This window comes from Pleuronectes platessa, chromosome 10 (genome assembly GCF_947347685.1).
Source record: "Pleuronectes platessa chromosome 10, fPlePla1.1, whole genome shotgun sequence".
NCBI lineage: Eukaryota > Metazoa > Chordata > Actinopteri > Pleuronectiformes > Pleuronectidae > Pleuronectes > Pleuronectes platessa.
Genome location: NC_070635.1, coordinates 6100273 through 6114189, shown reverse-complemented (window position 1 = coordinate 6114189; position 13917 = coordinate 6100273). Strand labels below are relative to the sequence as shown.

The 13917-nt window shown below is 41.3% G+C and overlaps 1 protein-coding gene across 5 annotated transcripts in view; it reads right to left on the bottom strand.

The window, feature by feature from the left end:
• Window positions 1-13917, bottom strand: part of LOC128450137 (mannosyl-oligosaccharide 1,2-alpha-mannosidase IC) — a 167239-nt gene that overhangs the window by 99677 nt on the left and 53645 nt on the right. The window lies entirely within an intron of this gene.

Genomic DNA, 13917 nt, shown 5'->3' with positions numbered 1-13917 from the left:
TTAAGCCTGTCATTACAAAACAGTAAGGAAGGTGGAGGAATAAGGGAGTGGAGACAGAAGGACAGGGAAAAGGAGTGGGGAGCAATTTGTCCAGAAATTGCCAATTTGAGTGGGCGGCCTGGAAATCGGTGGTTCCTCTCTGGAAACCACACAGACTCTGGTGCAGAGAGTGAGCGCCAAATGTTTATAAGAAATAAATTCACAAGCTCCCCCTGTGGAAAACTTGCAGCAATTCCACTGTAGGTGTTGTTTCTTGCTCTGTAGCAACTGGAGGAAAGGTTTTATCAGAGGTTATTTTCAGAGAGAGACAAGTAGATCAGGTCCATCTCAAAAGCACCAGGGAGACAGAGAGAGAGAGAGCACCATTAATAGATTTGTCGCGGTAAGATGAGCGGAGCTGGATTTTCACAGGAAGACCGTTGACCTGTTTTTTCTTATAGTGTCAATCCTGCCAGGTGTCATTTTCTGATTTGATCCCTGTCGAGTCTGAAACCTGATAGAAAAAAAACTACAACCAACTGTCACAATGTGCAAATGACAACTGTGTGTTTCATCATTGTTTTAGCTGCATGACTGTTTGGAGCCCAAAGTATGATAGAATGTCAACTCCAAAATAACACCACTAAGGAAGAGTGTCAGGATTTCCAGTGTGTGTTCCTGTGAGGATCTGACCATCAGGACATTCTGCAGATTCTGCAGCACTGCGACATGAAGTCACAGAAAACTCCTCAGACAGCCGACTACAGCAGGAGAGACAAAGCAGAAGAATCAGCCCTGACATTCACTGTGATCTGTCGTGGGCCTGCAGGGACTCATACGTGTAAACACGACTCCAGTGAGCGACACTGTCAAGGTGATCAATGGAAGACGAGGTTGATGAGCAGCAGGTTTCCAGAACAGTGTCTGTTTAAGAAATTTGAAATGACGGCTGCAGTGATCTGTCAATGGGAGCAGAACTTTTTTTTATCATCGGTTGATGATGTTTGTCAGTTCAAGCTTCTAAAGTGTGAAAGCTTGCAGCTTTTCTTATTTACGACTTCAGGAAAAACATCATTGCAAGCTCTGCAAAGTTGTGACAATAAACTATATAAATACACAATAAACAGTCAGAAAATGGATTGATAGTGAGAAGATAAACAAGAGGCTCAAAATATCCTTTAGTCATTAGAGATTAATGAACTCAAGTAGAATATTGGACTTCAGGAACAATTTAATAATAAATAAATTATTGTTTGTTAATTTTTCAAGCTGAAATGTCAAATATTTATAGTTTGAGCTCCTCAAACACATCTGGAATTATAGTAAACAAATAAATAGCTATTAAAAGCAAATAACCCTTTAATAACAATTTAAGGTATGGTACTTGAATTAACACCTTTTGTTTAAATCAATTGAAAGAAGGACAAATAAGGATGTTATCATTTCAGTATTGGTATAGAGATGTTTAAGCAGAAAAATATATCGAAGGGATAATTCTAGTATCATGATAACACTTAAAGTAAAGCAGTAATGATTGAGTCATATGTGTAAATACTCATGTGAAGAGACACATGGACTAATAGCTTCTCACAGTGTCAGAGCTTCAGACCACTTTTCAAACTCCCCGGACCTCTTCCTACTCAGTGGGGAAGCTTTGAAACACCTTCATTTTCACATTTGAATGCACACACTCCGAGTCAAGCCTTTGAACTCCACGATGTCAGGAGTGGATCAACCTGGCAAACGCTTTCATCTTAAATCAGTGAAACCTCAGAGCTGAAAGAAAGAATTATGTGGATACCGAACATTGTCAGTGGTGAATTCGTTTCCCTCTGAAAATGTCATCTACAGAGAAAACAGCAATGAATCCAATATATTTATTACAGTTCCGACTCGATTTGCACGCCACAAGTTTGTGCCTTTGCTTAATTTGATTGGTACAACGCAGGACTAAGACAAAACTAATGCTGGTATTTATTATATTCCAAACACAAAATGACTGCTGCTTCTTTATCTGAACAGAAACAACAACCAGCGAATGCCCAACTCTCCAGGCCCCTCTAAATCATAAATCATGAAAGAAGCATTTAATAAAATGGATGAAACAGCCGAGCTCTGCCGCACATTAGAGGGAATAGAGCCCAACAGACTTCCTAAATTGTAATTTAATAACAAGGCCTGCAGACACCACGTGTACAGATAAGCAGAATAACCTCTATGAGTTATTTTTAATGTATTATCTTTATCGGACGCCAGTAATTTAAAATGTGTGATGCATTTTAGTCGAGCCATAAATGCAGGATGAGGAAAGTTATTCCCTCTCTCTGGCTTTGAGGAAGCAGCGGGACATCAGTCACCTTGGCAGAACGGTCTTGACAGCCCAATTCTCTCACTTTAATGAAATCCCAAACTCAGAAAAGAGCCAATTTCAATACTCAGACAATATACCCCCCACTCATCCTCCGCCACATTCACACGCAGGAGCCTGAGCATCCCTCTGCCTCCACACGCATCTAAGAATCACCCAAAATATCATCTCCAGTGAAAAACAGCGGGAGCAGAAGCTTTTGAGCGGATCACGACAATATTATCACATCAATGGACGTCTTAAGAATTTTAAATCAGAATGCAGAGACATCTGCAGAAACAGATCATCACTCAGTTGAATGTGTTTCATGTTATTACAGATTAAGGTCAGAGTGAAGGAGCGACAACAATCTGCGTCTCTTACATAGGTTTTAACTTAAAGAGGAAATTTGACATGGTTTAATGAGCTTGTCATGTACGTGGCTGTGATTTTAATATGCAATGTGGTTAAAATAGGTCTCATGTCGTGCTCATTAACACTGACACCTCCGACTCTATATAACACATTGATTGATGTGCTGTTGATATTTGAAGTCAATACTGATATTCGGTAATTATCGATCCGCTGATGTTTTCGCAACGTCAAGACGTAAACATTAGAGATACGGATGCTATAGATTAGTTTGTAACTTTTAAAGAACTTTGTCCAATTAACCAACAACCAGGAAGTTGAAGAATCGAGTTGTCCTAGCTCTCTGGTGGAAAACCTTCCTATTCTCCGTTTCTGTATCATCAGCGATTCTGGTATCTTGCTGTGGGGTTAAAAAATAATTTAAAAAAGAAATAACACCACAAGCAAGTTGTTTCCGAAAGAAACACTTGCGAACAAGACTTGCTCAGCTTGGCTCGGCACAACAATCCCATCGAAACAATCCAATTGATGTTTCAACCTGACGAGAAATGAGGCTGATATGGTGCAAGCTGCCTGACATCTGCCAGGAGGAGACTGAAAAAGAATCTACACATGATTCACTCCTCTGCCATGGTGTCAACTTTCTAGATATTATTTCCTACCTCCACCAAATAGGTTATGTTTTTATCTGGGAACTTGGTGGGCGGATGGAGGTGTAGGTCAGGAAGGAACCTATTAAAGTTTGGTGAGGATCCGGATCAGGGAGCAATTTATTTTTCACTATCACATTGTGAGTTTTCACAGGGATCTGATATGTTTATGCAATTTGATGCAGCTTGTTGGGCCTTATTGGACGTATAAGCTCTACTGAGTTCCCCTCTAGTTTTTAACTGTGACCAAGCACCATGGTGAATAGGATGATTGAAGCTGTCTGTGCGGTGGCGGTGTGGCCTAGGGGGTAGGGAGTGGGCGTTCTCCAAAAAGAAGGTTGCCGGTTCAATCCCCACTCTTCCCCATCTGCATGCCGAAGTGTCCTTGGCAAGATACTGAACCCCTAAATGGCCCCTCATAAATATTGAGTGTACTAAAAATGTAAGTCGCTTTGGACAAAAGCGTCAGCTAAATGACATGTAATGTAATGTAATGCTCCCTGATGGACAAACTTCTTGGTGACATATTGACTGACAATTATATAAAATAATCTGATATCAGCTTGTTTACCTGCGTCGTTGATTTATCTGTGTAACTATGTGAACAAGTTGTTGCATCGTGCCAGCGTGACTTGCTCGACTTGGCTCAGCACAACTTCAGACATAGTTCATGTGTTGTTTGAACTTGATAAGAATGAGGCTGACATCACTAACCAGACAACTGCTACAAACTGTGGACTAATCAGTGCTCTCCCTTGGCCTTATCTCTCAAAACAATATTTCTTTATCGATCTAATATGAGATATCCAGCTAACCCACTGAAGTCAGAGCAGTCAAGCAAATCGCTATAATATTCACCAAAATACATCCCAGGCTGTCGTGACTTTTTATGCATATTGTAATATTTTTTTTATGAGGAGAAAGTTGAATTAATCTCGAAGGCTTCCACAATTATCGATGAAGCAAACCGACCCTGCTGCCGACAGAATTAAGAGGGAATAAAAAAGGCAAGTCGAATTGACAATAGAGAGAAAAGGTTTTAGGTTTTAAAATAGCGTCAATCTAATCATGTTTCCTACACTCCAGCATGAGAAATTGATTGGTTCTGTTTAATCTATGGATTTCTAACGTCGACAATAGAAATGTCGGTGGCCTTTCTTTTAACCAAAGCCGCAGATATTATATAGATATATTTTTAGAGCAGTAAATTAAATTGTATGATTGGTTTGATGTTAAAGCTCTAAAGCCTTGTGTAAAGCCTGCAGGGTTTTATTGACCACTTACATCTGCAGAATAATATCTGAAATAAACCCGGAGGTGCGGGGGGGGGGGGAATGATTGATCACATCCTGTATCTGAGAAAAAACGTGATCTTCTGTTCAGAAACTCTCCCAGACACTTATCTGAGGGGCTTGCAAGTAAAAAGGCCAAGTTATTGATATGAAGAAACATTTGTGTGCAAAGCCATCGATCCCTTTCTAATGGATGAGCCGGTTGAGCCAGGCCCTGCTGCTCGATCGTGCTACTGGTGTCCAGACATCTTCAGGTGCTTATAACCAGCAGGAAGCTAAAACCAGTTAAGCTGCAGAACAATTCGATCCCAAGGCTGAAATATAAGCAGCAAGAACATCGGCTAAAGGGGAACCAGTAGTCCATCATCAACACAACTTCGGAGGTCCACGATAAGTGTGTCTCCCTCCCATTAAGACCCACACTGTTGTTTAACCTCCTGGACCCCTCGGAAAACACCTATTACTCAGAGGATGCTGGGGCGGTATTGAGAGATGGGGTGACAGAGGTTATGGGGAGCACGTTTTTAAGTGCTGCCTGCTTCCTGAGCGCAGTAACGTGCTGTGGTCAGGTTGAGATATAGTTCTGTTGGTACTTTGAAGGTGAGTAAACAGGTGAGTTTAGACGGCTTCATTTGAGGGGAACAAAGTGAAGAAAGAGATAAAAACCCAAAAGGTGCAGAGTTCACGACCGGTGAGTGGTTTCAAGATGGAAACTGTAGGACACGGGATTTTCTGTAACAGATATCTCAGAGCATTTCAACTCCTGTACTGTAATATGACAAACTAAAGCATATTAGAAATATAACCAAAGTGAAGAATATAATCCATAATAAGTGTTAAAACATCTATAGTTATATCGTGAACAATATGAAAACAATATTTTATACATCCTTTGCCTTCCACTGTCTAAATTTAGGACATTTATAAAATTCTGGGAGCAGAACAAGGTTACAAAAAGGAATTTGTGAAAAACTATGTTGCTGTTTTTAATTACAAAAATAAAATTAAGATGATTGCTTGATGTAAGGATATTAGCCTACAATGCTAAATCTGTTTGGGGGGCCATTTTTGTCCTCGACCCCGATTCATGTCCAATGCTGAAGTCCACACGACTAAAAGCTTGAAAGAGAAAAGGAAATGAAAGGGAGCAGAAGTCCCTCTTACAACAGATCGTGAAAGGGAGGGAGGAGATTCCATTATAAATCTCCCTCTCCTCTGACATGGAGAGATCTCTGTTGGAAACCATGTTGCAATCATGTGCAACTTCTCTTTCTTCTTCTGCAGGTGTTTCAACACTCAACGAGAAATTATGGAAAACTCTGAGTGAAAGTTTCACACATAGTGGTCTAAAAATAGCAGAAAGCTGTTGCAACAACTTCCTTATTTTTTCTTTGAACACCCATGCAAACTGTTATTGCATAAGAATGTAACTGTACACTTTTGTTTTTTCAATGCAATATGTAAAAATACCTGTTTTGTTTTTGTATGATAAGAAAAGTGCAACATAAATACAATTTATTATAATTACTTATAGGACCAGTACAAACTGTAAAATGGTAAATATATACGATCTATCTGGTTTTTGATAATTTCCCATATTTAAATTCAGAAAACAGATTAATTCAATTAAATATTTAGATTAGTTACAGGCTTGATGCCCTAAAGTATTTTGAGGTTATCAAAACTGGCTCAATCCGAAGCTTAGGAACCTCATGCTGTGTTATTTACACCTCCTCACTCCCTCGGGGGGGCTGCACTCGTGGTGATGTCTCCCAGTGACACTGATGTTGTTTATGACGCTCACAAACAGAAAAAAAAGAAGCGTTCCGCCGCTAATAAATAGAAACACTCCAAATAGATGAAAGTAAATATCTTAAAGTGCCATAATGTGGCAGAAAAGATGCATAAATATTGAATATGAAAAGTCTAAGTGTGCACAGAGCAGCTGCACTTGCTGAAAGCATGTGCAGCTATGACAGAACAAGGACCTTGGATTAAAGCTCGTCAGTCAAGGCAAATGTCCCTGCATAAATGACACGGCTTTAGTTCTCTTAATGTGCTTTAAATTATTACACACATTTCCGTACGAGAACCACAACTAAAAACCAGCCTCATCTTTATGTTAAGCCAGTGCGAGGAGAGCTACCACCGCATCCAGGCCTCGTCGCTCCCCCGAGTTTTCTCCAGCCGCCGCAGACCAGGAACACGGTGGTAAAGTAGTTCTGTGTCTCAGAAAAGCTTTCTCCGCCCGAGTTTAAATCCATTCTACCTCCTAAAATGTGTCATGGGAGCGAGAGAAAATGAGTTAGAGTCAGCGCAGCGCCTTGCTTGTCTGAGCGTGGCCATTACAGAGGATCCGCAGAGACGGAGAGAGAAGTTTAAACCAATCGAGGGGTCCATCTTGGCTGTTTTGCGCGAGATTATTGTTTCACCTCTTGATCCTCTCTATTTTTATTGGTTTCTGTTACTCTTCCTGTTTTTTTCTTGCCTCGTCCATGCTCGCCTGCTTTTATTCTCTTATTTTTCCCAGCATGCCCATTTTTCAATCTCCTCTTCCATTCTCTCCCATCCTTTTCTTATTCTCATCTCATCTCCACTCTCCTGCTTCTATTTTGGTTTATCCGATGAGCTCGTAGAGTGGTACAATGTACAGAAAATTGAAAAGTAATTTCCATTTGGCAGGTAATACTTGTGTATATAGAAAAGGCGCGAGCAGAGACCTGTAACTTGCCATCTGTCATCTGCACGAATGACTCACCACGGACGGGCAGTGGTTATGACTTAGAAAAGACAAAAACTCAATGTATGGCCATTCAGTGGTTTAAGCCTCGAGTGTAGCCGGCTCAATGACACACTCCTCCGCCGCGGCTAGCTTCTTTAGTCAGCAGATACTGTTGAGTCGGATGTTTGCCAAGTGCATGCAGCCCTATCCGCTGTGCTGGGGATTCAAATTCTTCCTCACTCCTGTGGCAGTGTCCCTGTAAAACGCTGATAAGTCCCAGAAAGACTCATATTACAGTCCTCTCTCTCTCACACTCTTTTGTGATCACACCCCGGGGCTTTTGGTTATTACCAAAGTGTGTGTGTGTGTGTGTGTGTGTGTGTGTGTGTGTGGGAACGCCTGTGTGTGTGTCTGAGGACACGCAGACAAAGAGGGAAAACAAAGAGGAGGATACAAAGTACAAGTCTGATTGGAAATGTGAGTAAAAGAGCTGAAGTGATGGAGTAGAGGGGGGGGGGGGGGGGGGGGGCGTTTGTTACTAATCTGCACGGATATGGTTTGAGGCAGGTGTCTCCGTCTCCACCTGCATTATTTACTCTTCCAGCTGAGGGAAGCTGCAGGTAGCTGACTCCAAAGCAACACAGTTTATCAGAGATGGTAAATAAGAGTGTGATAAATGTGTGCTCTGTCATGTCCTCGTCCCGTGCTGGGAATGTATGTGACAGAAATGATCAAGTGGAATCTATGAGCAGCCATGAGGGAGATCAACAATAACTGGAAGCTGCAGGTTTTTAAGCAGCAAACATGTAAATGTAAAAGCACACACATCACAATTTAATTCTCACACACAACCCTCCATGGTGACTTTCTGAAACCGTCCTGTCTCATGCAGATCAATGGCCATCAGGGCCGGATGCAGACCACCCAAACACACTGTTCCAGATCAATGGTTTTCACGGACCGGACATTGATTAGAGGTGAAAGTTCAGGCCTGATCCAGAACTGGTCAATATGTGGTTTAAACCTGGAGGCCACTGCAGCACACTGATATTTTCAATGTAGCTTTAAATCTCTAGACTTTTATCTCTTCCTTTGCAAGTGCATAAAAGAAGCATCTAGATTTTAGAAATATGATTCTAAGAGATGCTTATTGATTATGTTATGCTTGTATTTTTTACAGTTTTGACTTCAGTTGCAAAACAAATTGTAGCTAACCAGCAGGGCCAGAAAAACACACTGGGGTGCCCAGGGCAGAAATTTTGTTCTGTCCAATGGTAACAAGCCAGTGTTCCAGTTTCTCTACGAATCAATGACTGACATCTTATATTATCGAAAACTACAATTGTGGGTGTCTGCCTCCATCAACCAGTGCAGTTTCTGTGTATATACAGTATTCCGACTTTTTTTTTTCCCAGATTCATATTAAAGGTCACTGTAACCTTTCGTCTGACAACTAAAACATAAGCATGTGATGTTTGAGTCCAAGTGATAACTGATCAAAAGTTGAAGAGTCTCCCTCAAGCAGTCTTGCAATATCACAATAAAGAGGCCAACTATGACCCTTGACCTTTGACCACTAAAATCTAATCAAACTATTGGTCAATTCAAGTGATTTGTAGCAGATGTGATGAAATTCCCTACAGGCAATCCAATATATATCATTCTGACCTTGACCTTTGACCCTCTAGTACCAACATTTAATCAGTTCATCTTTGAAACCAAGTTAAAGTTTGAACCAAATTGGAAGACATTCCCTGAAGCTTTCATAACAGCAAACAAATACCGATATGTCAGCATCTGGTTTTATCTTCCATCTGATAAATCGGTCGAGCTCAAGCTGTTACTGCACTTAAATCATCCCCATCCAATAGATTTTTTAACCATTACAAACCTAACAGCTCAGAGTTAACCTGGTTTCTCTGGAGCACTACATGTTTAGGTCCCAGGGTAGTTGCCTGTTTTAATGTCTTGGCCACGTGAGGGGGTATCTGTCGAAGGCAAGATTTTACAGAAATTCAAAAAGGTGAATACTGGCAGAGCGCCGGCCTATTTTAGCCTCTGCTCCACTTCTGCTTCCCCTCCCTCTCCCGATGTGGGAGCATCAAGATTCCCCATCAGGCCTCTTTGACATACAGGGCAGATGACGTTAGCATTGATTTCACCCTGTGAAAAGACACACTGACAAAAGGCCTGAGACAAGCCCATGCTAGTCTCCCTTTCCCCGTTTCAAAGTCATTCCTCATACATGTTTCCACAACGTGTCGACGAGCAGGGAAAACTGAGCCACACAATTATTCAAGCTGCAGACTAATCTTAGATTTTTCTTTTTTACATAAGCAAAGGGATTGCCTCTACGCGGGAACAAAAATAGGGAGGAGGAAGAATAAAGAGAGAGATAGACTGAGGGAGAGCAGGAGCTGATCTCAAAAGAAGGCATGAATATTAAGGGAAACTTGAGGAGTGCTGAGGAAAGAGAGTAATAGAAAGAGGACAAAAGAGGAAATAAAAGAGGCAGGAAGAGGGTGAGAAACACAGACAGAGAGAGACAGGGAGAGAAAAACATCTGGAGTCCCAGATACTTTGAACACAAACGCTTGATGAATCCAGACTTCAGTGTTTATCACTCTTCTTACACAAGACGTGGTAAAATGCACTATCGCACAGGAATGGAAGTTCTGAGCTTTTCCGTCTGCAATTTATTTATGTCTACCCTTTTTATTTCCTTTGCATCTATGAGCTCTTATGTTTGTTATTTTGTTTACTTCAGAGAGAGATTAGCATAGACAGCAAAGGCAACAGGGTTATGTGCACAGATGCTTCTACAGAAATACATGAAATTCAAGAAACAAACAGTTTTTTTTTTCCTCTCTTCCAGAGAGGAGTACTTGAAAAAAGAAAAACTGCTCACTTTTACTTCCTTTCCTGGAATTAACTTGAAGAATGGTCACTGAGAAATGCTTTGAAAGTGGATAAAAACTGAAAGGTAATGGAATTGCTCAAGTCCCTCTCCAGTAGCTTAATATGGATACACCTTAAACTTGTCTTTGTTCGGTCTGTTTTAAAATGTCATATTCAAGGTTTTTCCATTAAAAAAAATCCCCTTAAAATGTCTTGAATGTGACTCTACACCATTTCCCTATAGCCCCTCTCCAAAAATATGACTTTAATCATATAAAAGGGCACACAGGGACATTCTAACATGTTCACAAACTTGATTTTCACCAGAGTCGGGACTTTAAATTGTTCTTAAAAGATTAAAAAAACAGGAGAGGAAAGTGGTATTTCTGTGTGAAGGAGCTGAAGCATTCAGGGACACCTGGTAGCGCAACAAATAGCTCCACTGATTAAAGAATAACTCACAGGAATAAAAAGTGGAAAAACCATGGGGTTAAATCTGATGGAGGAATGTGTGGTGGAGGATGGAAATGGGAAGAAAAATTCATGCAGAGAAAACACATTTGTTTCAACATCAATCACTTTAGCTCAATTAGCATTCAGTATAAGGCTGAGTAGCGGAGCTGTTCTCACATACGCATGCATAAACAAACTCATCCTTGATCACACTATCACACGAGTGCCCAATTCCACTTTACAACGACACTACTAATTTCCCTAATGTGTGAGTGGGCGCTCGAGTGGGCTGGCAGAAATCACATCCAATCCAGTTACTAACACCTGGATGGTGGGAGACGTTTAATGTACAGGGGAAAATATAAATAAATAAACTTGTGTCACCGCTGCGGGTGAAGCCGTTTTGTGAAACAGACGCCGGTGCTGAGCCACGTAACCATGTTTGAAACAAACTGTCAAATAAAGTCTGTGCTGACGGAATTTGATTTAGAAGCGATTTAATGTGAGGACGATAAAGAAGTCGAGAAGAGTTACAACACAAAAGAGAACGTATGAGGGACACTGGGCACTGACAGGGGGGTGGGGGGGGGGGGATCGTGGGGGAGGCGGAATGAAATTGTACCTTTGGAACCAGAGTCTGTTAAAGAATTGAAAGGTCATTGAAAGGCATATTTAATAGGCTGAATGCATATATATGATAGGCTGAAGGGTTTAGACACAGAGTTGGCACCACAATGAAAAATTAGAGTAGGGGCGATGAATAAATATGAACGCTATTCTATTGATAATAGCTTTTCATTATGACATAATTTATACAATATGACAAATGATAGGTGAGGATCATGTCTCTAATATTAAAGGTTGCAAAAGTTAATACAATACTACATCATGAGCTCATGGTGATGTCATAATCGTACCATATGTTATAAATAATGTTTTGATATATACATATTTGGGTCATGTCTTTAATCCTAAAGGATGCCGAGATACCTCAAAAAATACATTTTGGAACTATGCATATTCTGATTATTTATCATTAAGTCACATGTCATGCGATAGGTAATATTTTCCTGAACAATATAAGCTTCAAATTGTCTCTCCAGCTGTATAATTTGCGAAGATATCTTGGAAAATATTTATTGTGGACTGCACCACGTCTTTTTACAGATGAGATAGAAACGTTAATTATCTGTAGACTCACAAGGAGTCATCCTTCAGAGTTTGGTGAAAATCCATTCAGGATAATAAAAGAAAGAACAAAGAACTGTATTTCCTGTTGGAAAACTTAATCCTAAAAAACAAAAAAATGGCACATTCACTCCACATATTAGTCTCTGAACAAACACTGTACAAACACAGTTGCAGTTTGCAGAGGGAGCCGAGATTAACGACTGCAGCATGGTGACACAGTCTATAGGCTGCACCCAGGCTCCTCGTTGTGGGACTTGGGGAGGGGGGGGTTAAGTGTGTTTGTGCAGCCAAGGTAATGGCATTTCATAAACACATAAATACACAAATGCACAAGTATACCGCCACTTCCATCCTGAGGCTGATTAACTAACACCACAAGCAGAGAGCAGCCGTCCCCACAGTCCCATAAAAGCGGCAAAATAAATACCTACATCCACAAAACAATTTATCTTCATTGCTTAAGGCGCTCACGGCTCTGGGCCTCCACACTTGTTCGTCCGAACCTGGCCCCCACGGCCCTGACTTACAGCCCGGTGAGTGATGAGTGTATGTGCAGACGTGTGTAGTCCTGAATTGATGTGTTCTCCTTACGGCTGGCAGAGGGTTCCTCAAGACACGGAAGGACCTCTATCATGGTGAGGTCACCAGAGCCATTTTACATGGCCTGGAGGGGGGAGCATGGACAGGGAAGCAGCGGAAAAGGCTGAGTGGCTTTACTGGTTGTTAAATGGAAGAAAAAACACACAAACGCACACACATCCCCAAACCAAGAGCAAAATTTCAAATGAAGGAGTAAAATCCTGACCGGGGGGGGGGGGGGGGGGGGTCGCTCTGTGAGAGTCTGACATTTAAACACAGTTGATTTGCTGACTAGTCTAAAAAAAGAGCAGGATACAGGGAAGACGACAAATGAGAGGAAATGACGGAAGTAAAATGTTACTGACCCAAGAACAACAACTAGGAAACACTGAGTGGATCAAAACAGAAGGTAAATACATGTTGCTGATAAGCTGAATTTCAAAGACTCAAATAAATGTACTGCTCTATTGCTTTTTATTTCCATACTTCTTAAGTTACAGAAGCAAGCAGGAAAACTGACAGCTTTTAAAAAAAAGAAGAAAAAATCTACTTTTTCAACAGCCCAACAGTTCCCCTCTCTGGTGTCTCAATATAACTCCTGTGAATCCTATAGAGTTATGTGCTTTACAGTCTCCTCCTGGAAAACGACCCCTGTTCCCTTTTGGCCTAGACCACATCAGCCCTAGATGACACAGCCACTGTGAAGTGAAGGGAGGGGCCTTTAGAGAACTTCACGCCTGTCTGAGCAATAAGCCCACACACGCCTGCTGCTGCTGCCCTCCACTCATCCAGCTGGATCACTCATGTAACGTCTGGTCAGGGCTTGTACAGTATGCGTGTGAGGATATGTGTCAATTATTCAATCAAAGACAAGCAGAAAACGATCTTTCATTCCCGCTGCTCCTCGACTTGATCCCAGTGCTAACGCTGTCGCCTTTGCATCCAGATACGTTCCCTCCACAAAGTGAAAGGGCTGCAGCTCCTATTGATTCTGCTCCTCCATCCAACTCTAAGTAAAATGCATTAGCCCCATCTATTATTCCACTCAGGCCGCCATCATCACAGCGCTCTATGAATAAATATGCAGTAATGTAATGTAAATGTAAATGTGATGGCTGTAGGTTTAGTATCAGCCCGGCAACACAATCAGATTGTCCTCTGATTTGTCAGAGTGACTGAGTTAACTCAAAAGTCAGGAGGAGCTCTCCTGACGAGGACTGGACTCTCTTAAAGAAACGTTCAGATGAAATCAAGAGAGGAAGTGAGGGTAAACTTCACCCACCAACGTTGTCCTCACTAAACTCTGCATATTGAAAATCTCTTAACACTGTTTGATATCACGATTATCTACACAGGGACTAAGCTTCTGTCTGTGCTCCCTTATGAGTGTCTCTACACTGCTGCAATATGGTCACAGAATGTAGAATTCAACTT